The 24,088-nt window shown below is 45.4% G+C and overlaps 1 protein-coding gene and 1 long non-coding RNA gene across 3 annotated transcripts in view; one reads left to right on the top strand and one right to left on the bottom strand.

Moving 5' to 3' along the window:
• Positions 1 to 17,349, bottom strand: part of LOC144784631 (uncharacterized) — a 36,162-nt gene extending 18,813 nt beyond the window's left edge. Inside the window, exons 1-3 of one of the 2 annotated variants that reach the window (XR_013601689.1) lie at positions 17,220 to 17,348; positions 8,285 to 8,492; positions 3,678 to 3,758 (exon numbers count right to left, since the gene is read on the bottom strand). This is a non-coding gene — a long non-coding RNA (uncharacterized LOC144784631). Of the gene's footprint in view, positions 1 to 3,677; positions 3,759 to 8,284; positions 8,493 to 17,219 lie in introns of those variants that run through there. The other variant, XR_013601688.1, reaches the window with a different exon arrangement.
• A 12-nt stretch (positions 17,350 to 17,361) lies between these two features.
• The window catches only part of CCDC126 (coiled-coil domain containing 126), a 55,308-nt gene continuing 48,581 nt past the window's right edge, over positions 17,362 to 24,088 (top strand). The window contains exon 1 of the mRNA XM_078663555.1: positions 17,362 to 17,488. The gene's annotated coding sequence lies outside the window, so the exon portion shown is untranslated. The remainder of the gene's footprint in view (positions 17,489 to 24,088) is intronic.

Genomic DNA, 24,088 nt, shown 5'->3' with positions numbered 1-24,088 from the left:
GGAATTCCCATAAATTTGGATATTTGTTTCCATTATACGCCCTGCACTCCTAATAATCTTAAACCTCACTTTATTGTAATAGCCATGCTCAACTGGTTTTAAAAGCAATCCTACTGCAACTTTTCCTACTGCTAATTCGAATATTGTAGGGATTCTTTCCCTGGTATTCAGGCAATTCATTTCACCCATTTTCAATAAGAAAGATATTTGATGTAAGAAGGCTGCCCAGTAATATAATGCAATATTTGGGATTGCCAACCCACCTCACCCTTGCGTCAATGCCATTAATTTCAAAGACCTCCTTATCTTGCCATACTGCCAGATGAAGTTCGAGAACATAGAGTTTACGTGTTTAAGCATACTATCATCAATTGATACTGGAATGGACCTAAACAGATATAAAGATTTAGGTAAAATATTAATTTTCAAGAAATTTCCTCTCCCTATAATTGACAAGTGGAGGCCGTCAATCCTTTTCAACCCCAGAGCTACAGTTTTGATTAGTGGACCCCTAGATAGACTGCAGAGTCCGCTCGCTTCTTGTCCTCATAATCCAGATTCTGCATGCAGACTACAATAGTTTTTTCCTCGTTCAAGCTATATCCTGATATCTTACCGAACATCCCTGTTATCTGTGTAATTTCTTTGATTGCTTCCCCAGGGTCAGTAGTTGTAATTGCCACATCTGCACAGGCTAATACTTTTGTTTGATATCCCCTAGTAAAAACTGGTTTAATTGTGTCTGTTCAAAGCAGTTTTTCCAGGAGAGGATTGATATATAAAGCAAATAAAATGGGTGAGCAGGGGCATCCCTGCCGGGTTCCCCTGCCTATCAACACCTCCCCTGACTCTCTACCCATTACCTGAATCCGGGCTTTTGGACCACTATACATGGCTCTGATTGATCTTATAAATCCCTGGCCAAATCCCTTTAGCTCCAAGATCCCCCACAGAAATGCCCATGTAACATGGTCGAATGCCTTTTCGGCGTCTAGGAGGATTATGGCCATCTGATCCCCCGTAACTGACATGATATCAAACAGGGAGATTGTTCTCTGAACATGGTCAGTTGTTTGCCTTCCTGGTATAAACCCATGTTGCCATGGGGAGACCAGATGACCAATGACCCCTCCTTGCCTAGTTGCAAAAATTTTGGAATATATTTTAATATCTGAATTAATTAGGGAGATCGGTCTATATGACCCTGGGTTCTCTGGGGGTTTCCCCTTCTTCTGGAAGATAACAATTCTAGTCTCTCGCCATGATTCTGGGATATTTCTATTGTACTGGATCCCCTTAAACAAACCCAAAAGAAGAGGTATTATGTTGCCCAGTGCTTTATACAGTTCAAGAAGTATTTGGTTGGGGCCTGTAGCTTTACCAGCAGCGAGACTCTGTAATGAATTATCGATCTCCCCTTGTGAGATCTCTGCTTCCAGTTCATTTTTACGATCTTTGCTTAATACCTCCCTCAATTCCTCTTTTGATATCACCGGTCTGATGTCCTCTAACGTTATATTGCCTCTCCCGCCCTCTTCGGCATATAATAGTTGCTAGTACTCTTGAAAGGTTTTGACTATGTCGGCTAAATCGGTATATTCTACACCACCCACTTTAATTGTTGCAATATGATTCCGTACTTGCTTTTGTCTTGTGCGGAGAGCTAACATCCTTCCCACTGACTCTCCACTCTCGTATAGACTATTACGATGAGACTGAAATTCCTCTGCTGCTCTTTCTGCAAGCCACCCATTAATCTCTGCTTTGAGGACCAAAATCTGCTGCTGCTCCTGCATTGCTGCCTCTCCCTGCCCTATTGTAGGTACATGCTCGTCTTCTGCTACTTTCAGCCTTCTCATTAACTCCTTATTTTTCTCCCTGCACATTGCTCACTTTCTGGCCACATAAGCAATAGTTTCTCCCCTAACGCCAGCCTTAAATGCGTCCCAGACTATTGTTCTTGAGGCGCTATATCTATTAATATCAAAGTAGTCAACTACCCATTTTCTTATATACTCGATATAATCCTTATTGACAAGTAACTGTTAGTCAAACTTCCACTGTCCCCTCTGCTGACTTCCAACTGTTACTTCCACCCCCCAAGACTAGTGGATTGTGGTATGATATGTTCTTGGGTAGAATTGTTATATCAGCCTTCTTAACAAGTCCTAGTGTACAAAAAATATAATCTATCCTCACATATTTCTTATGGGGAAACAAATAGAATGTACTGCCCAGACCCTGAGATGTATTTTTTGCCTGCCACATATCCACTAACCCGTGGCTCCTCATCAGTGATGTAAGTGCTCTATAGACCTTTAGTTTTCTCCCTTGATAGCTCCCCTGCTTATTGACGCCGGGTAAGGGATCCAGAGCAATGTTCAGGTCACCACATAAACAATGGGTGTAGGCCATGTTGCAAGTTCTACCTCAAGATTTTTGAAAATTTGAGAGTCGTCATCAATGTTCCCTCTAATTATTTTCCTCGGTGTGCGGCAGTGTAAGGTCTATGTGCGCTGCAACCAAGGCTATGTGCGCCAATAACCAGACCTCGCGGGTGGGTGCAGAACTCCAAACTTTTGCTTAAAAAAGTGAAAAGACGGTGCATTTGCTCACATGCAGATCCACGTGAACGGTGTTAAGGCAGGTTTGAAACCGTCCCAAATAGCAATTTGAAACCTTGGCAGCTATGTTGCTGCATTTTCTTTTCTTAATAGAGCTGGGCTGCGGGGTAACGGTGTGCATTTATTCAAGTTTATGTTAATTTCAGCTCATGATGGGCGCTGCGATTAACATCGAAAACTTTAACAAATGCTCTCTTTGAGCAGGAAAAAATAAAATTATAATAAAGTTGTAATTATAATTTTACTTTTTGCAGTTTCAGGGCTGGGTTAGGGTAGGGCTTTCGAATAACGCATTTTAATGCTAGTGTCCGCATCACCTAATTAAAATGCATTAGTTTTGTATTCTAGCGCCCCTCTGACAATACCGCAATTGAGGCACACGGCCAATGAAGCAGCACCAGCACGATAAAATTGTCTAACATATATGAGCATGCAAATGCGCCTTCAAATTTAAAATGCTATGCGTCAGATAGAATATTCATGAACAGCACTGAGCGAGCAGGCCAGAATCTAACCAATCAATTAGCCGTGGCCCAATCAGCCTTCCTGTGAGTCTACTCTGGGGGTACCAGCCATCACGTGGGTGATCCGTGGAACAGGTCATGCCTGCTGTTTTCCTACAATTACACCATCCTTTTGGTGACCAGAAGCACACACGTTTGAACATTGAACACACCGGGTGGTAGCTTTGTTTTTCCTTCCTGCACCTCCCAGCAGAGAAGTCACACTACCCCGAGCCTCTTGCGCAGGATGTTATAGTTTTACAGCCTGGTGGTCCCATTCCCTCCTAAGACCCTGCATCAACCTTGACAGAGATGGTTGACAAAACAGTCAACTTCTCAGCCCTTGCCGTGCCCTCTGAACATGTGTACTTTCGTGAACCGGAGGCACAGTATTGGTCTTGTCACTTGATCCTGGGACTTGATCGTCGTCCGAGTGGCAGCAGAGGAAGGAGGCGTTTTTAAAAACTAGCTTATAATCCATATTTTCAGACATTGTTTGTATGATCTGGTTTAAAGCAATAATCGCTTATTTACTTCAAAACACTTTATTTTGGATTGTGTATATTTTAGGTTTGAATGCTGTGGACTGTCAAAAACAGTTTGCATGTTGTATTGGACTGCCATGGTTAGCCTGAAAGATAAAAAAAAAATTAGGGGAAGATTGTAGTGCACTGTGAATTGTTGTACACAGCAGCGTAATAGTGAACTGCAATGAGAGGTTGTTGTACACCGTGGTGAGCCACAGTGCTTTACCATGGTTAATGGTGCATCACGGTTCTTTCTTTTATTTTAAATATTTTTACAGCACATTTTAACCCCCCCCCCCCCCCGCACCAGACAATATCCTTTAACAATAGATATACTTATACATCTTGTAGGAAAACATATTTATGGGAAAGAAAGAAAAAAAAAAGAAGAAAAAAAAAACAACATGAGATGTAATTCAATATAATAGGATCATTAGACCACAAATTAATAAAGAAAGGAGCTTGACGGCGCTATAATGAAGAAACTAGAGGGCAACAAGAAACGAGAGCAAGAAAAATCGTCGAAGACAGAGACAAAGCCGCCAAAAAGTCGAAAAACAGGAAACATGAGTACAAATTAACCCCTCTGGTTGTTCACCCCCCTACATTAGCCATTCTACTTTTCCACTCTGCGATAGGCTTCCACAACTGTAGACCAAGTATTCTACCCTTTTTCCCCCCTTCTGGCGTAAATAGCTTTCTCTAGGTTATGGATGCACAGTAACCTAGCCATCCAGTGCTGAAACGGGGGTGGTGTCTTGTCTTTCCATGTAGTTGCTATACACAGGCGTAGAACTGCCATAGCCACAAATATAAAGCCCTCATTTGGATATTGCAGATTACTCCCTTCTACTCCTAATAGTATTATTTCTGGTGTCAGCTTCAATTTATATGCCAATGATTTATCAAAGAATGATTCAATACTTTCTATCAGTGGAGAGAGGTTTGGGCACCCCGCAAACATTTGCAGTATATCTGCCTCCGTGCTGTCGCACCTTGGGCATCTAATCCCCTGTGTACCTCCCCACTGGGCGATTCTAGCTGGGGTATAATACAATTTGTATATAGTCTTATAGTGTTGTGCCTGCAACGCAGCTGAGCAAAGAATTTCTCTTCCTAACTTTAATGACTTTAAGAACACTCCCTCTGATACTCCTAGGGCTTCCCTCCATTTAGTCTCATATCTCTCCAGGTCATCCCCTCGATGCTCTATAAATTCTGCATATAATCTTTTAATTGTACAAGATTCTGCCCCCTCAATCATCTGCAGAATCGAATTTCCTTTAAAGCCCATCGGTCCCCCTCGTTTATTACCTAGGAAGCTTCTTATTTGTAGATATTTAAGAAAACACCTACTGCTGACCCCAAATTCCTGCTGGATTTCTGTGAATTGCCTTATCCCTGATTCACCTATTAGATCCCCCATATTTTTAATTCCTGACCGAGCCCATTCCCTAAATATAGTGTCGGCGAATATTTCAGGTGGCAGCGTAGGATCCTCTATTATTCTAGAGTATGCATGAAACCTTCCTAAGCCAAAACTTTTCTTAAACGATTTCCATATTTTGTCCGCCGCTTCTAGTGTCTTAAACCTAGTTCGCTTGAAATAACTTGGCTCCGAATATCTAAGGAGGGCATTGTTTGTCTCGTCACCGAGAATTATCCCGTACACCTCTGACGACCCTGTAGGATACTCAGTTTCCCTCTCAGCTCCTCCTAGCAAACCGGTCATTTGTTGCATAGCTGCCGCCCAATAATACATTTTAAGATCTGGTAATGCCCATCCCCCCCTATCCCGTGGCAATGACATATTTCAGGGCTCTTCTTGTCTTTCCCTGAGACCACACAAATCGATTTACCATGTTCTCCACCTTATTGAACCAAATCATACTAAAAAACAACGGAATAGTTCTAAATAGATACAAAAATTTCGGCAACAAATTCATTTTTATGTAGTTTACTCTACCTAATATGGACATATGTAAATTATTTACCCTATCCAAGTCCCTTTTTGCGTTCGTAATAATAGGCTCAATGTTAATTTCTACCAACTTTCCTAGCTCTGCCGTGATCTTGAATCACGGTTCTTTCTAGTTAGTTATCATCTGGTGTGATTGGCTACTCTGTTTCCAGAAGTCGGCAATGTGGAGTTTCCACACCCAAAGATATTTAATGAATGGATGCACCCGACAAGAGTCCCTGCAGGGCTAGGTCCTGGAAGGCAATGTCAATAGCTGAGACTAGAGGTTCTTTTAATAATTTTTCAGATCTGTGACACATATGTGCCTGGGTGCTTGTACGCCTGACTGTGTGTGATTTTATGTCTGCATACGTGTGCTTTTGTGGATGTGGCTGTGTGCTTGCATGTGGCTATATGTGCATGTGTTATCTGTGTCTGTGGGCTGTGTGTGTGCTTGTGTGATGAAGTTGACACCAGGCTTCAGGGACATCTGAGATTTACTGTGGCATCTCATTGAGACAGTTTAGGGGATATGAGAATGTTTATAATCATTGATGCTGGGCACACTCCCAGTGTGACATGGACCCACTGGTTCATTACAAATATAACATCCTACTGGAAACAGGCACCTTAACCAGGGCGGTGCTTTTGTGATCCTCTAAAAAGGCTAATTGAACTGTAGGGAATGCTCACTATGCCTTTAGGAATTTTAGCCTTAGGTACACAAGTGTCTGAGTGTTTCTGTGCCCCAGGCCAGAGTAATATGTGCTTTACCCTTTCTCCTCATCCTCCTAGCCCCGTCTCTCCTCCCATGCAAAGATCCATCATCCAGCACCTCAATGAAGGATGAGTATCATCATCATCATCTGTACCTCCAACCTCTGCCTTTCACCCAAGTCACAAAGAGATTTTCTTTTCTTCCAAGGGCTCCATTAATCAGCTCTTCCTGCCAGTGTTTATCAGTACTGATGATCACTGATTCATGCAGATACCCTAATCTGACAGAGTGCTGATGCCTTTATGGTTAGTGATCCTGTGATCACCTCTCCCTGCAGGTACTGCTCATGTCCAGTCAATCATATGTACCTCTCTGCATATGATCTCCTGTAAATGCATACTGCAGGCTACTGACCCGATCCTCTTATGCATGACCGTCCACTGCAGAGATGCACCTTGCCCCCTGCAGCACATGCAGTGCATGGGGCCGCCTTCAGGTCCAGTCCTACACTATGAAGTGACCTGTGCCAGACTGGATTGTGGGCAACTCAAAGGTACGGTGGGTCTTATCCTGACACATTATACCATACCAATTTGTACATGGTATCCTGCTGCACAACAAGCCCTGGTGAATCCCATACTTATTAGAATTGGTCAAGTGATAAGCTACAGAATCTCCTGCTGCACATGGCTCTGGTTCCCTGCTCTTATTGCGTACGCTCTCTAGCTGCACCGAACCCTAGCGACCTTCTCTTTCTGCACATGGCAGCGGAGACCTGCACTTTATGTAGACAGCCACCTGCTGTATATTGCTCTGTCCTTCCTGCACATGGCCCTCTGCTCTTCACATACAGGGCCATGGTAATGTCCTGATCTACCCTATAATGTACTGCTGCATTGGCTTTCGTTAATTGCCCTTTCCACACAGGCCCTTATGACCAGCTCTTCTTTGTCACCATCTTTTGTTGGACAGGATGCTACTGTCACCTTGACTCGATTTCCAACATGTTACCTGCACATAGCCTTGGTGATATGATCTTCAAGCATATCATTTACAAAGAATCTCCTTTTCCGATTCCGTCAGGTTGCACAGCTCGTCTTATGAATTGAATCAATTGTATTAATATTTTCTCCGCTTTTCGCTTACTCATTCTTCGTTAGTTTAACTATTTTAGTTTCTTCACTTGTGTTACCAATTAATTTTACTCAATAGTTCGGTGAACAAAAGCTCAGAAGTCCAATGTGGGTTCGACATCCCATAGTGTTTATTAAAACGGCCCAATGCATTTCGGAAAGTACTTTTCCTTCTTATGGGGGGGATCTACAAATATAAAAAGTCAATTTTAACTGAAAATGATCTGATAACACAAGTGACGAAACTAATTAATTAAGTCAATTAATAAGACGAGCTGTGCAACCTGACGGAATCGGAAAAGGAGATACTTTGTAAATGATATTTCTACACAGCGCACCGAGGCAAAGCGCATAAGCAGGTGAACGCACGCTGCGAAAATACAACACAGACCAAAAGATGGATGAAACACTGACGACCAGGAGTGCATCTCTTTTTCTGAACTGAATGATCTTCAAGCATACCATCTGTCAAGCAGATTCCTGGTGAAATGCTTAGCAGCAAATGCCCATGAAGACCTGTGTATCTTTCCTATGATGTCCTGCTTCCAGACAAGGGTGCCTGCTACTCTTGCACATGCTCTCCTGCAACAAAAGCCTCAGTAGACTAAGTAGTTGTGCATAATCTTCTTCTGTACAGAGCCAAGTAATCCATACTACACTTTGCTCTACTCACCTTCTCATCTCACTCACAAGAACTCACTTTTTCATGCACAGTGCCACTTTCTTTAATAAACATATACATGGCCATGGCGTCAGCTGTTTTAAAAGTAGCAAAGGCACAGCTTGACTTTTTTTTTACATTATAGTGATGTTTGTTACCTTATGAGCCAGTTTATTAAAATTCAAGGTTGATAGGACTTTTGGTCACAGGGCTGGGGCATTCAGTTTCGGGAATTTGCTGCCCAACAAGTAAACATTGATTGATTGTAGTTCTTGAATAATGGAGGGGCCGTTTTGTACAGATGTTGTGAACAAACACGGAAATATTTGAACAACTCCGCATTGTTTATTGGCAGTCAGTAGAGATCTAAAAAAAGGGACAAAAATAGAGGCATGGTGACGAAAACTAAGTAGAAGTGCTGTACAACTATAATGTTACTCCCCGACAGTTTCAAATGTCACTAGCTGCCACTGTTTTCATGTTAATGGTCGCGCCCTTCATGCACTGCAATTAACATTAAAACTTTACAAAAAGGCACACAATCTCCCCGCAATAAGAGAAGAAATGAAGTAGGTCTGCAAACAAAGCGTGTGCTTTTAGGTGATTCTAAAAGCACACGCTGTGTTTTGTGCCGCATTTCTTTCGTTTTCTAGAGTGTGGCTGTGGTCAGATTGAATGCTTTTGTTTTAAAGCATTGGTGTTAATTGCAGCTTGTGACAGGCTCTGCAATTAACACAAATGCTTTAAACAAAAGCATACAATGAGTCCCACAGCAGCACTCTAAATGCCTCTTCTTCTATAAGTTGGAAATGCCCGGTTTTCACACTGCAGCGGCGGCGGCACGAATGCTCCCTGGGGATGTGAGTGAGCGCCACACACACAGCAGTGCGCGCTCGGGGGCACTGTGGTGCGCGGGCGCCCAGGTGCGCAGCTTCGTGGGAACACTGGTCGTCATAGTTTGACCCATATATTGAGCATATGGTGACCCCTACTCCTAGCTCAGCTATAGCCCACCTCCCATACTTATCAGCTGCCTTACGCTTAACTGGCCTCAATTACATTTTAGCCAAAATGGCTACTCCCCGAACATTTGAGGTTTGTGTTGTGGCTGTCAATAAATTATACCCCTGAACATTCAATAGATGACTTTTCCCCCAGGGAAGATGGGTCTCTTGCAGACAGATAACATCAAATGCATTTACTTTCACCAACTCCCACAACTTGCCCCTTTTGGCCACATAGTTCACTTCTGCCACGTTTATCAAACAGATTTTTATTCTCCCCATCCGAATTTAATTCTACCTGCTCCAACCAATTCTAACATATATATTGGTCCTTCTTTCACAGTTCTTCACCATTACATTCACTACTTTAGTCAGTTGTTTTTGTACAATATATATCTGACTTTTGCCTAAGCTTCTTCTCTGTGTGCATTTTTCTGAATATTTACCCCCAACCCCCCTCCATCCCCACCCACCTTCCCCCCCTCCCCTCCGAGAGACTCGGACATCAGTCTGTGTGTGATGATTGCTATGCACCAACCCGAGTGCCCATGTACCACCCGTCACCTCATCTTTCTGTCTTTCCTTTACTTGTTAAATTTTTCTCCTGTGCGTAATATAAGTCTACAGCAATTCATTCATAAGGAAGGAAACCCCATGTGACTAAAGTAGAAACCAAGATTGCTCTTCCCAGACTCCTCCCCTATATTACTTCACCCCCTCTCAATTTTAGATTCACATCACATTATTTTGCACTGCACCTTCTTCCCATACACTCTTTACATCAAACTTGCTCACATCTGTAGTAATTAATACTTTGTAAAACATCCTTGGGCTCCTCCATCACTATGGTGGAGTAGTAACCCTACAAAAGGAGACCCAGGTGATGAAGCATATCACCGGGACCGGTGAGTGATGGGAATCCGTACAAATTTTGTGTATTTTTTGCTGATCAGCCTATGTAGCCGCACGGTCATTCTCGGTCTTCCTAGTTGTTGACTGCAGGATATTTTTTGTATTATCTGATGTTAGTTTGGGGCTGTATATCCTGCTTAGTCGTTAAACTCTGGCCTCTGACCCTACTCTAATTTTGATGTGTTTTGGTATGTTAGCATCGCCTCGGTTTGCTCCCAGCTCCGGGGTACCGGTCAATTGTACCAAGGGGGTGTAGTCCCACGAAAGCTCTCTCGTCTGCTTTTCCTCTTCTGGATGGTCCGGAGTCTCCCATTCTCTGAGAGGTCGTGCTCTAAGTCGCTATCGTTTATTTCTGGGTTACTACGAACTGTGGCCTCATCTGTACATTCTCCCCCCATCTGAAACAGAATAAAAGTCCAGCTCCTTTTCTAAATCTTTCTCAGGGTTTCTAGTACTTTAGCTTCCCTCACCCTTCTCTAACTCAACTTGCAACAGTATCTGGGATGGGGCATCTGCATTATCGACTGTCCCCCATTAGCAACTTGAGCACTAGTATTTGTTTCCATACAATTATCCTTGAGCTCAGCGGGGTTACCTCTAGGTCCTGGCCGTCCCCCATCTCCCCCAGCCACCAATACCTGTTCATTTTGTAGATTTTCCTGGGATGGAGCTCTGTTTCTATGCAGCAGATGCCCCTGCTGTACCTTTAGTTCCACACACAGCTGCCACCGTTGCCTCCGGGGTGCCGCTGGCCCTCAGGAGGTCCACTACCGTATGACCAGTCGGTCTCGTCGCCATTCCTCCTTTTTGTTCTTCTCCGACAGGGTTTTGGCTCCTGATCCTGTCTTGGTCCCAGTATCTTCTACTCCATGCGGTTGTCCGAGTATCTTCTACTCCATGCGGTTTTAATAATGTTGGTGGTGTGGTTAGCGTTTGGTCTTTGGTGATTTATCCGCCATTGGATTTTTTAAGGCAAGCCTAGTTTTTGCCTTCACTGATGCTACTTTTGGAGCCATTTCCAAACTCAATTTGCTCCTCTGTATCCCCGGGTGCCGCGGTGCCCTCTGTTTGTTGCAACTGCTCAACCCTTGTTCCAGAGTCACCAGAGTCGCCTGCTAACTCTTTTACACCAGATTCCTCCACTCCTACTTGCTCAACGTCAGTAACATATCTCGCAGCCTGCGCGAGCCGAGGAGCGCCAGCCCGACGTAGGCCGCCAGCCGCAGACTCCGCCCCTGCAAGTTCGGCAGAGGCAGCGAAGCTGGCGGCACCAGAGCACAACAGGTAGGCTCCAATACTTCGCCCCCGTACTCCATACAGTTCATGTCCCTGGCTCCTGAGACCGCTGTTTTTTTTTTATCCCGAGTAGTCCGCGTGTGGTCTGGCTTAACATAGTCTCTTTAGTCTTTCCTCCACATGTTGTCCCTTTCTTAAACCTACGGGCCTCGGTGGTGTGGTGCGAGCTACGGCCTCATCCGAGCCGCCATCTTGCCTCTCCCTTTTACATCCACTTCCCATTCATTTTTAGTGCGATGAGTATGAGACCATGTCTGGAGAGCACGAGTGATGACGCCTTTGGGGGAGCAGCATGAGAGCACGCTAACTGTAGTAGTAGAGGCAATTTCTAAAATCTATATTATGTATGAATGAAGTGAGTGTTGTAGAAAAGTTAAATTTAGTAGTAAAGAGGTACATTACATCGATGTAGCAGAATAGAGTAGGTGAAATTAGTTGGAGATGAATGGGGAGATACACTGACTGTTTAAGTTGGACCAGTAAAAGCCATTTGCTGGTCTCACTACACATGTACATAGGTTATTTGGTATGTCAACTTTCTGCACTGTCGCACTGATTCATGGTCATGGCACCGTAAGCAGATACTTGTCCAAATTTTACTTTGCACTGTGAAATGCAGCAACAGTAATAATTTTGATCTCACTGAGATCCACAAAAGTGCATGTTGGAGGCCCCTGGGGTCATCTTTTGGTTTGTTTGGCACTGGAATGGATTTGGTGATTTTTCTTTGACTCATGGAGGAACAAAGGAATTCCTGGGACATTTACATATTTAAATCTGCCACTATCCCCCATCGCTGCAGACATCTTACTTAAGAAGTAAAGTCCCTTTCAATCTATGGTTAACTTCTTAAAACTCTGTCTAAAAAACACGAAGTGCATTTTTTCTAAGAAACCTGCAAGCAGGATGACTGGTTTGGGGTGGCTTCGGTTTTCAATTGCCTCTCTATTCTGCAGACACAGCCTTTGTGTGGGGTGTTGCGCCTCACATCAGGGTAGTCTCCAGGCTGGAGCACCCACAACAGAGGAACAAAGAGGTGTGAACTATCTGCACCTGGCTGTGAACAGCCACAAAGACAGAACCAGGAAGAAGACAAAAGAGTCATTTTACGTAGACCCTTTTCATTCTGAACAAGAGACTGTTGCTCCCTTCACCCACACATTCGCCAAGTGGCAGTGCTACAGGAAGACTAGTCAAAATCGAAGAGACTTTATTCAATTGCTTTTTGAGTCAATCATTAAAGTACATAAAAACAATTAATTCATTAAATTCTATGAAATGTTATACACAATACATAATCAGATTTCATATTGAAACTTAATCATACTAGTCTCCTTAATTACAAAATAACAGATATCCTGAGGCGAAGTACTTATTTAAAAACATGCCTATCCTCCAGGCTCTGTGTACATCATCCAGGAGCTGCAGCACAAGCAATGCAGGGTGACTGTCTCAAGCCCAGTTCCTTTAGGACTGGGACGATCCAAACTTTCCTCAAAGTACTATAAAATCTACAAAATAGAAGGACGTGTATTATCGATTGTTCTGAGTTATTATAACATGGACAAAGTCCTAATATTCGAGACCAATAATTCATACCAGGAAAGCTCACAAGTCTGTGAAAAATACTACACCTAAAAGGAGTTACTGGGTGACTAGTCAAAAGCCCCCTGTTAGAAATGGGTTTTCTGGCTAGCTCAGACTCAGGCAGAAACCACCACTCTAGTCAGGATAAGGGAGTTACACTTCTAAAATGACCCCTGCTCACCCCCTTTTTTTTTTTGCAGTTTTATATAGCGCGAACTAGAACCGAACCAGTTATCAGAGCGCTTTACATAGACCAAGTTACGTTACATGAGGACACACTTTCATTTTAGGCACGGGGAGATTAAGTGATTTGCCCAGAATCACAGGGGGTTTTTGGTGTCGTTACCGAGACTCGAACCCAGATCCCCAGGTCCGAGGTCGAGCGCCTTAGCCGTTAGGCCAACCCCTCTCCCCCTTGGTAGCTTGGCACCAGCAGCAAGGCTCATCTTAGAGGCAGTGTATAAAGCATTTGCACATAACCAACAGTAAAACAGCATACGCACTACAGAATGCCACCACACCAGTTTAGAAAAATATCCAATTTTTAAATACTTACGACGAGACCAAATATGATAAAAATCCACAATACTTACTTCAAAATCGTCACCTATCAAAATATGATTTAAAAATAGTTCCTTGATGTCGATAGCTCCGTCCGGGGCTATCACAACATCGTGAACAACATATCTAAAAACAGTTCTGGCTGACCGTGGGGTCGCAGGCTACCTACGGTGTTGGGAAGACCCATAAACAGTACCTTTCAGAGATGCAGGGCGATGGGGCCCTTGAAGTCACTCGCTTTGCAGGTCGAGCTCCTTTCTGATGGGATCCGGAGCGCTGGCGCCAACAGGCGTCGGATGCTGCGGTGTGAAGCGCAGTGGTGCGACGTGCGGTGCCCCCAAGACGCGGTGCGAGCAGGTGCTCGGTGGCGGCATCAGTGAGACCAGGGTCGCGGTGCGAAATGGAGGCGGAGCTTGTCACGGTGCTAGCATGTTACGGTGCAAACAGCGGCGTTATCGTTGCTGAAGGGCTGTTGTCGGCTTACGAACTAGAGTCGATGGTGCCAGCGTCGGTAGGCCAAGGTTGCAGGGTGGGATGAGGGCGGTGCGTTGTGTAACGTATGAGCGGTGCCCCCGAACCACTGTGCAGGCAGTGGTGTCGATTTCGGCGGGAAGTGGCGGTGTCAGGAAGGCCATGGCGTTGTTGTGTAGCGAGTCGGTGCAGAGTGCGGGCCCACAGGTTGCGGTGCGAGCAGCGGCTCGGTGATGGCATCAGCAGGCGTAGTCGGTGAGACCACGGTCGGGGTGTGGCGTGGCGGCAGTGCCCTCTGAGGTGCCAAAGCTTTGGCGTGAAGCAAGGCGGAGCAGAGTGCCGTGCCCACAGGTCGCGGAGCGTGCAGCGGCTCGGTGATGGCGTCGTTGGTGGGACCAGGGTCACGGTGTGGCGGTGCCCTTTGCAGTGCCTTCAGGATACGGGTTCGGCAGGGTCGTCGTAGATGTCGTCAGGTGGCGTTCTTCGGGTGACAGCACAAAACACACAGTCCCCAGTGCTGCAGGTCGAAGAACCTGAAGTCTTTGCGGTTCTTGAGACTTCGTAAACAGGGGGCAAGCTCTACCTCAAGCCCTTGAAGAGTCTCACCAATTTGGTTGCAGAAAGTCCAGTCCAGGCTTTTCACTACCCAAGACAGAAGCAGCCACGGCAGGTCAGCCCAGCAAAGCACGCAGCAAAGCGGTAGGTCCTTACCGCAGTTTCTCCAGCTCTCCTTCTGTGCAGTCTTCTTGATCCAGATGAGGTCTAAAGTTCAGGGGTCTGGGACTTCCTGGCAGGAGGTGAAGACGGATTTGTCAGAGGCAGGCCAGGCCTTTTAAGGTGCAAGGAAATCTCCCTCTTCCCCAGTCGTAACCCAGGTCTATTTAGCCCTTTCCTGACCTACTTAGACTATGGGTAGCCACTCTGCTCCCTGGCTATCTGTCGTCCAAAAAACAGACAGCCAATCCACATTCCAGCAGAGGCATACGCGATGACCGAGCAAAATACCCAATTTCTAAAAGTGGCCTTTATGAACTCAGAATCAAAAGGGCACCCTCGCTAAAGGCTGTGTCTTTAAACACCGAGTTCAGGCCTACCAAACTTCCTTCACTTATACCTTTCTCGGGCTACGTATGTGGGTGGCACAATCCGTGCAGCAGGCCCATGAGTAGCGCTGGTCTCACAAGTTCCGGCACCCGCAGTGCTCGTTACTGGGGACTGACAAGTAAGTCACACATCCAATCATAACACAATTTACCACATGAGCACCAGCGTTTTACCATTGATCAGCAGTGCGAAAAGCGCACAGAAACGTTATACCAGCAAAAACAGTCAAAACTGGGAGAGCAGAAAGCAAAAACTCAGAGGAAACACGCCAAAAGATGCCAAGTCTAACACCCCCCATGGCAAAGGACCTAATCGATTGCTATAGGAGCCTTGTCTCCTTCATCCTCACTTCAGTACCGAGGTCGCCCCCTTCCTGGATCTGTCCTAATACACTTCCACAGTCTGGGAAAACGCCATCCCCATCATGTGCACAGGTACAGGCCAGAGGCTTTCTAAATGGAACCCATGTCCCTCTATCACTCTGCTTCACCTATACATATAATGTATATATACTACACTGGCTACATACACAAACACATACAATATACACTTGGATGGAATTAAATAACAAAATAGAGTGTAAGTCTGACTGTGCACTGATGAGACACTCAGCCACTACCAAATAACTACATTTTTTGAGTGAGTGAAAAACCTTTAATTACATATAAGTGGGGGGAAGATCTTTACAAGACCATTTCTTTTTTCTGCATCAAATCCCCTTGTGCACTATACAGGCCCTGTGCCAAGTTTAGGATACTCCAGACTATGTAAGGACTTCCATTCTATATCTTCCTCAGAACGTCACATGTGTCTTGCACATACAATTTAAGACTCCTAACAAATTCTTGCAAGAAAAAGTCTATATATCTTGAAAGGTTTATCAATAGGCCATCGCATGCTGCAAATATGGGCCACCCCGGTGGTTTTTCCATATTTTTATGAACTTTGGGTAAAAAGTAAATCACCGGGACGGTAGCATGCTCTTTTTTGAGGTATTTGAATTCCTCCCAACTCAGTAACCCTGTGCTTTTCCAGGCCAATAATTGTGCAAATAGTAGCTCCTGAATAACAAGACCGGCTTCTTTTTTACAGAGATCTTAGCGGTCAAGAATGGCGCAAACAGGGAATAAGTAATTGGCCCGGTCTCAATAATATATACAAACGAGTTAAAAACATTGCACGCACATGGAACGAAACCAGAATGATAGCCAGTTTTGCGAGATGATGGAATGCGTCGGACTACGTTTCCTAAATAGGGCGTAAACCTCAATCGCCACAGGCAACCAGCCCTTTCAATTACAAAAATAGCAAACAAAATAAGGAACCAGCATTACAACGGCTAAGTTATTTGAAGCATTTATCCTTATGCTTTGAAACGCATCCATGAAAACTGCCAGTGTTTTAGAAGATGTGCTGGTCTGCACACTACACAGCTTAGGGGAACGTGACCAGGATTCAACAATAGAGCGCACATTCATTTAGTAATGAAAGCTCACTACAAGTTGCAAGGACACAAGTAAGGCTCAACAATATACAGTATTCACATAAATAAATGTGTTTAGCCTTCTTTGAGTGACAACTTTTCAGTAGATCGAAAACTGTTCCATTTGGTCGAGAATCTTGAATACACGCAGGTGCACTTGGAACCAACATGGTACCTACAATACACGGGCAGTAATGTATTTTTCCTTACGGCGAAGAACTTGCTGTAAAACACATTTTTAAGGCTTTTTGCAATTTTCCACAACTTACACAGGCACGCACTACGTCACACATACACAAAAATACACATGCTCAAACACAAAAGGTACATATTAAACAAGCAGGCAGGCTGATACAGACAAACATCAAACACACATAATGCACACACGTTGCAACGCAGGCATTCATTGGAACACGTACAAAGCACACACATGCAGGGAGCTGCGTCTGAATTTGGCCCCTTAATGAAAACTCGTGCTTTCCGAAAAATGAGGAAGCTGGTCTGGGACGGAAATTGAGCAGCTGGGACCGAGAGCGGAGGATCGATGCTGCTCTTTTTTAAGAAAGGCAGCGCTATGAATGGGGGCTCTGACCCAGGATGGGCGCGTGCAGATATAGCGTGGGGCTTGCCCCGATGGACTAACATCTACCCCCTGGTAGCAGCTGCAGCACTTACCTGAGTATACGCTGGAATCGATGAAGGAAGTGGAGTTGGAAAAATAAAGAGACCGATGCCAACCCATCTGTCCCTTTTATGGTCATTGCACTCACGGTGGTCTTCGTTCTTGCCGCAGAACTATGACGTTACTTCCGGCGCTCCCGGATGTGCGTAGACTTTTGCAAGAGGAATCCTCCGGCTTTAAGTATAGGCAAATGTGAGAGAGCTGCTCTCCATTGAGGACCTGCGGTTCGAGTCCCAGCCAGCCGGCAGACTGATGGTTTACAGTAGGTGATTGTGGCATTGTGTTCGAGGCAGCTGTGCTTTTTAAAAATGTATTTTAGTATTGTGATGGAGTGAATTCGGTAGTCACCATGACGACAAAGCTTGTTTTCCTTTGCAAGACCTATTCCTCGGGCCATGAGCAGGTCTGTCCGCAGTTGTTTAATGAGTCTAACAATCGCATTCCACTAAACTATGTGTTTATGCAAATACTCTACGAAGGAAGTGTAGCCTGGGGGTACAGAAAGTATCATTTGCAATCACAGCAGCGCCTCCCGGCATTCCGCATTCATAAACAGTTTGGGGGTTTTTAGGGCTTTTATTTGTTTGGGTTTTGGGTGCGAGGGTTAATTTTAGGGTTTAGGGTGTGTTTGGGTTTTAGGGTACAAGGGTTAATATTAGGGTTTAGGGTGTGTTTGGGTTTGGTGTGTAAGGGTTAATTTGGGGGTTCAGGGTGTGTTTGGGTTTTGGGGTGCAAGGGTTAATTTGGGGGTTCAGGGTGTGTTTGGGTTTTGGGGTGCAAGGGTTAATTTGAGGGTTCAGGGTGTGTTTGGGTTTTGGGGAGCAAGGGTTAATTTGGGGGTTCAGGGTGTGTTTGGGTTTTGGGGTGCCAGGGTTAGTTTTAGAGTTTAGGGTGTGTTTGGGTTTTAGCGTACAAGGGTTAATATTAGGGTTTAGGGTGTGTTTGGGTTTGGTGTGCAAGGGTTAATTTGGGGGTTCAGGGTGTGTTTGGGTTTTGGGGTGCCAGGGTTAATTTGGGGGTTCAGGGTGTGTTTGGGTTTTGGGGTGCCAGGGTTAATTTTAGGGTTTAGGTGTGTTTGGGGTGCAAGGGTTAATTTGGGAGTTCGGTGTGTGTTTGGGTTTTGGGGTGCCAGGGTTAATTTTAGGGTTTAGGGTGTGTTTGGGTTTTGGGGTGCCAGGGTTAATTTTAGGGTTTAGGGTGCGTTTGGGTTTTGGGGTGCAAAGGTTAATTTGGGGGTTCAGGGTGTGTTTGGGTTTTGGGGTGCCAGGGTTAATTTGGGGGTTCAGGGTGTGTTTGGGTTTTGGGGTGCCAGGGTTAATTTTAGGGTTTAGGTGTGTTTGGGGTGCAAGGGTTAATTTGGGGGTTCGGTGTGTGTTTGGGTTTTGGGGTGCCAGGGTTAATTTTAGGGTTTAGGGTGTGTTTGGGTTTTGGGGTGCCAGGGTTAATTTGGGGGTTCAGGGTGTGTTTGGGTTTTGGGGTGCCAGGGTTAATTTTAGGGTTTAGGTGTGTTTGGGGTGCAAGGGTTAATTTGGGGGTTCGGTGTGTGTTTGGGTTTTGGGGTGCCAGGGTTAATTTTAGGGTTTAGGGTGTGTTTGGGTTTTGGGGTGCCAGGGTTAATTTTAGGGTTTAGGGCGCGTTTGGGTTTTGGGGTGCAAAGGTTAATTTGGGGGTTCAGGGTGTGTTTGGGTTTTGGGGTGCCAGGGTTAATTTTAGGGTTTAGAGTGAGTTTGGGTTTTGGGGTGCAAGGGTTACAGGGCTCGACAAATCATAAAAAATGCTCTAGACCTGCAGGTCTAGTAAACTACAAAATCTCCTCGACCTAACTTAAATGAACTTGACCTCAAACTCTGAAAACTGAGCAAATGTGACAAATGAACAAGATTTAAAAGCATTTTTATTGTTCATTTACTTTGTGAGCAATAAAGATGCCTTTAAATCTTCCTATCTTGTCACATTTCCTCTGCTTTTAGAGGCAGAGATCAAGTGTCAAGTTTGTATTCCTACTCGCCAGAAAGGGCGAGTAGGACCTAAAAATAGCTCGTCCTTAATCAATCTCACTCGCAAATGCGAGCGGTCGAGTGAATTTGTCGAGCCCTGGGTTAATATTGGGTTTCAGGGTGTGTTTGGGTTTTGGGGTGCAAGGGTTAATTTGGGGGTTCAGGGTGTGTTTGGGTTTTGGGGTGCCAGGGTTAATTTTAGGGTTTAGGGTGTGTTTGGGTTTTGGGGTGCAAGAGTTAATATTGGGGTTCAGGGTGTGTTTGGGTTTTGGGGTGCAAGGGTTAATTTGGGGGTTCAGGGTGTGTTTGGGTTTTGGGGCTCCCACCTGCAGGAGGTCAGACGTTTATCTGCAATTCATTGTGCAATTATCCAACAGTTTGCATTTTTCTGGAAAACTGAAACCAAAGTGGTGGACGTGCTCTTTAAATAGACAAGCAATTCCTGTTAACCCCTTCCCCGCTCATGATGAGCTGAGCTCGTCATGAGTTGTGCCGCTCGCACGCTGATGACGAGCTGAGCTCGTCATGTAACGCGGCTTTTTGAAAAAAGCCGCCGCACGCATGCGGTTAAAATCACCAGACGCAAAAACATCTTATTGAAAACACAATAGTACCTTTGAAGTATTCAGATGCTTATTTTCAAATCACCCCAAAGTCATCAGGAACAATGTCATCTTGTAAAGTTATCGGAGAGTCATTTACGAGTCATCCTCCGATCATCAGGATTAATGACACCTTCTGAAGTCAGGAGATACTAATAAGTCATCCATAAATCATCACGAATAATAACACCTACTAAAGTCATCAGATACTCATTTTCAAGTCATCCTCAAATCATCAGGCTGAGCTTCTGCAGCTTGCTGATGACTTCAAGAGCTTGATGATGTCTGATAACGTGTAAATGACTTCTAAGGTAGTTGGATGATCTTCCAATGACTCTGGGATGGCTTCTAAAGTAATCCTGTTTGACCTGGGGGTACCATATCTGCACCAGTGTGCATGCAATAACCTTACCATGATGATTTTTCCACAAAAATACATTTGGTGCTTATGATGATTACAGTCCTGCTTTCTTAACTGCCATCATTTCAAAGACATTAAATGTGTTTCGGATTTTGCAACAGCATGGTTGAAAAAAGCAAACTGTGGTAGCGCTATGTAAATGCACTTACAATACACTACAATGTAAATTAATTTATTCTGATTGACTCTCATTTTCATTTAATTTACCCTGTGTTTGCATTCATTCGTTAATTACAATCATTTAATGGACTAATATGGCAAGCAGAATTACCTTTTAAAATTCGTGTTTCTTTCAGTTTTGCATTGCACTAGGTTGCACAGAACTATTACAGTAAATTCATGGTCCCAACATATGTTAAATGAAGATAGTATTTCTACTTTTAACAGCATCCCCAAAGAGAGCTGCAGGTATCTCATGAACATGGCATCGCAGTTAGACACCACCTCTTTCTTTTTTGTTTAATCAATTCTTTTTATTTGGCATTTCATAAGGAGCTAAGCAAACACAACAAGATGATGGACGGAGTGCTGAAACTTTTCAACTACTCGCCCCCAGTCACAGATCTGGGTTGAATCCATCATTCTTTTGCTCACTATGCCACCCCAGTTTGGACCCTGCCCCTCACGGGAACAGTCCAGCCCGATCTGCTATGCCAGGTCCTCCCTGGACCGCTGGGACTGGTTTCGGGGTATCGCCCCCTCATCAGACAGACTAGCTTGAATACAGTGGCACAGTGAGCAAGGGACCCACGCCTGGGCATACCCATGGCCACTTAAAGCGAACATAGCACTGGGCATACCCATGGCCACTTAAAGCGAACATAGCAAGCACAACAACATGGTGGACGGAGTGGGAAAACTTTTCAACTACTCACCCCCAGTCACAGATCTGGGTTGAATCCATTGTTCTTTTGCTCACTATGATGCCCCTGTTTGGACCCAGCCATATGCAAATCAGCCTTGAACTTACTCCTCATGAAACAGTCCAGCCAGAACTACCAGGCCAGGTCCTCCCTGGAGCCGAAATAAGCATCCTGGGACAGGTTTCGTGGTATCACACCTCATCAGCCAGGAAAGCTTGAATCCAATGGCCTGGCATTTTGGGCTGCACTGTTCTCATGAGGAGCATTGTCAAGGCTGATTAGCATGGGGTGGCATAGAGAGCAAAAGAACATATGTGGTGTGTTTATTAGGTCGAGGACCTAAAGGCTGCGCTTGCGCAGTCTGGGGTCGGAGATTTAATGTCCCTTAGTAGCGCTTTGGAACCCGCCTCCCTGCCCTGTCTCTCCTCCATTGGCTGGCTTCCTAAACGGAGGCCAGCCATTGGAGGAGAGATGCGTCACTCTAATTTAGCCCCGTCTCTTTCGGATTCGGGGCGTAAGTTTTGCTGTTCTTTAGACAGTGACGTAGTCTGTCACTCAGAACCACAAAACCAGGCCCCCGATTCCCAAAAATTCGGAAGCTTGCGGCCGCCATTTTTTATTCACCCGCAGTGAAGGTGAGCCGTTCCTCGTGTTATAAAGGACCCCTAATCGCTACCAAATGCACGAACGCTTCCTCCCTCGCTGAAGATTCCGCAGCTGAAGCTTTTTGAAAATGCAGTTGATCGGGCAGTGTGATTGCTACGGCGGCCCAGTGAGGTAAAAGCGGCTCGTGACCATCCATGGTTCCCGAGAGCATGCCCCCTCTGTCTGAGAAGTCCTAGACGCCATTATCCTAGTAACCTGAGCATATATGCCAATATACCCGAGTCAGGCGGGACCTCCCGATGTTCTAAAGCAACAATGGGTTTAATTTGGCTGTCTGCTGCTTGTTTTTTGTTGGTGTCCGGCACGGGTGCAAAAGCCGATGTGGCGGGGGCGATCCCACCTTAACCCCCGTTGTATTGTAGTCCCCTGATTGCTTCAGTTCCGCACCCACTCACTTACAAAGAGAGCTTGCCGTTGTGCTCTATTTGCATTAATCGCACTTCTCTCTTGATTTGTTTTATTTATTTAAGTGGCGTGGTGCAGCGAGTCTCCGTATACCTCGTTAAAAGATAAGCTCGGACCTCTCCAAAGACGTGTGTCTGCCTGTTTGTTCAAGTGTGTTGATATTGTGGGAGGCGAATCGCTGCTTCCCGTTTGCAACGCGTGTGGTCTCTACCTAGTGTGCGACGGCACGCTTAGTGCCTTCTCCTGTACCGGTACATAGTGGCCGTTCCCCGTGGGCCGGTTGCTGCCACCCACCATTAAAACAAATCCGTTTAGCGTGCGCATGAGATGTTATTGTTGTGCCCCTACGTTTTCCCAGTTAATTGGCGATCCATAACTAAGTTATACTTGGTTTGCTGAGTAGTTTGCCTTATCAGAGGCAGTTTAAATACAATGTTCCACTCAACTTGTCCTATGGTCTAGGGTTTGGCTTTTCTGTCGCCCTGCCAAGAAAGTGCGTGTGATGACCACTGCCTCCCTGCCAATAATAGTCAGTTGTAACTGCCATTATTTGCCAGTCTTGTTTTTACGTAACACCGTTGGCCAGATTTACGGACTTGCCGTTAACATCGGCTCTACCACATCCGTCATTCACTGAAACCTCTTTAATCCCTGTTTATATGCATCTGTTCTTCAAGTGGATGCTGAGACCAGCAGAAAAAAGATGCCCTCTAGATTCCCTTTGCCTGGTCCGTCTGGCTACTGCATTGCTCCTTAGAAGTGGTTCCTTTGGATGGCTCACTGTAAACGACGCAGGCGCCGTGCCCTTTCCCTCGTGGGTGACTGGTTTCGTTTGGATATCAAGCGATTTTTGTTGAGGTAGTTATTACGTGCTGGATTTGCTGTACCTTGTTGCCATACTACCTTTTGGTAAGGCGTGTGTCATATATCCCGGATATTAATCTGCATTGTTTACACCCCCCTCCCCCCAAAACACACCTTTGGGAGTTGTAGTACTCTTGTTGGTAACTGTATTGTCTGCATACAATGGAGTAATGATTCGAAGAAACCGATGGTTGAAAGAGCTGTGTGGGCTGTGAGAGGACACGGTTGGGTTACAATTGGTTTTTGGATTGCCTCTTCTACAGGCTAGAGCTTTGACTGACTAATAGTTAGTCTTGGTGACTCATGTCCTGGAAATTGGTGGCTTCCTTGTCTTGTGGGTAGTGGCCACTTCAGAACATCTGCTCTGTCTGGTTTTACCCTGGTGGCTGGCTAGTCTCACCAGCCAGTGCTGCTTCTGTGGCGGAAGTGTATTTGGTGGGTAAGTGCTGGGTCTGAAGCTGGGCGTGCTGCTGCAGTCTGGGCAGTTAATCTGGAAGGTGTTTGATCGAAGCCTGTGTGCATTTTTGTCCTTTCCTTTGTGCGTGCTGCTGCAGTCTGGGCAGTTAATCTGGAAGGTGTTTGATCGAAGCCTGTGTGCATTTTTGTCCTTTCCTTTGTGCGTGCAGGTGAGAAGATGTGTGGCTCTGTCTGTGTGTGGCTCTGTCTGTGTGTGGCTCTGTCTGTGTGTGGCGCTCGGTCTGGCTCTGTCTGTGTGTGGCTGTCTGGCTGTGTGTGTGTGTGGCGCTCTGTCTGGCTGTGTGTGTGTGTGTGTGTGTGTGTGGCGCTCTGGCTGTGTGTGTGTGTGGCGCTCTGTCTGGCTGTGTGTGTGTGTGTGTGTGTGGCGCTCTGTCTGGCTGTGTGTGTGTGTGTGTGTGTGTGTGTGGCGCTCTGTCTGGCTGTGTGTGTGGCGCTCTGTCTGGCTGTGTGTGTGGCGCTCTGTCTGTGTGTGTGTGTGGCGCTCTGTCTGTGTGTGTGTGTGGCGCTCTGTCTGTCTGTGTGTGTGTGGCGCTCTGTGTGTGTGGCGCTCTGTGTGTGTGGCGCTCT

This window comes from Lissotriton helveticus, chromosome 10, assembly GCF_964261635.1.
Source record: "Lissotriton helveticus chromosome 10, aLisHel1.1, whole genome shotgun sequence".
In the NCBI taxonomy this organism is placed as follows: Eukaryota; Metazoa; Chordata; class Amphibia; order Caudata; family Salamandridae; genus Lissotriton; species Lissotriton helveticus.
The sequence above is the reverse complement of the archived record's forward strand: the minus strand, read 5'-3'. Positions and strand labels throughout refer to the sequence as shown.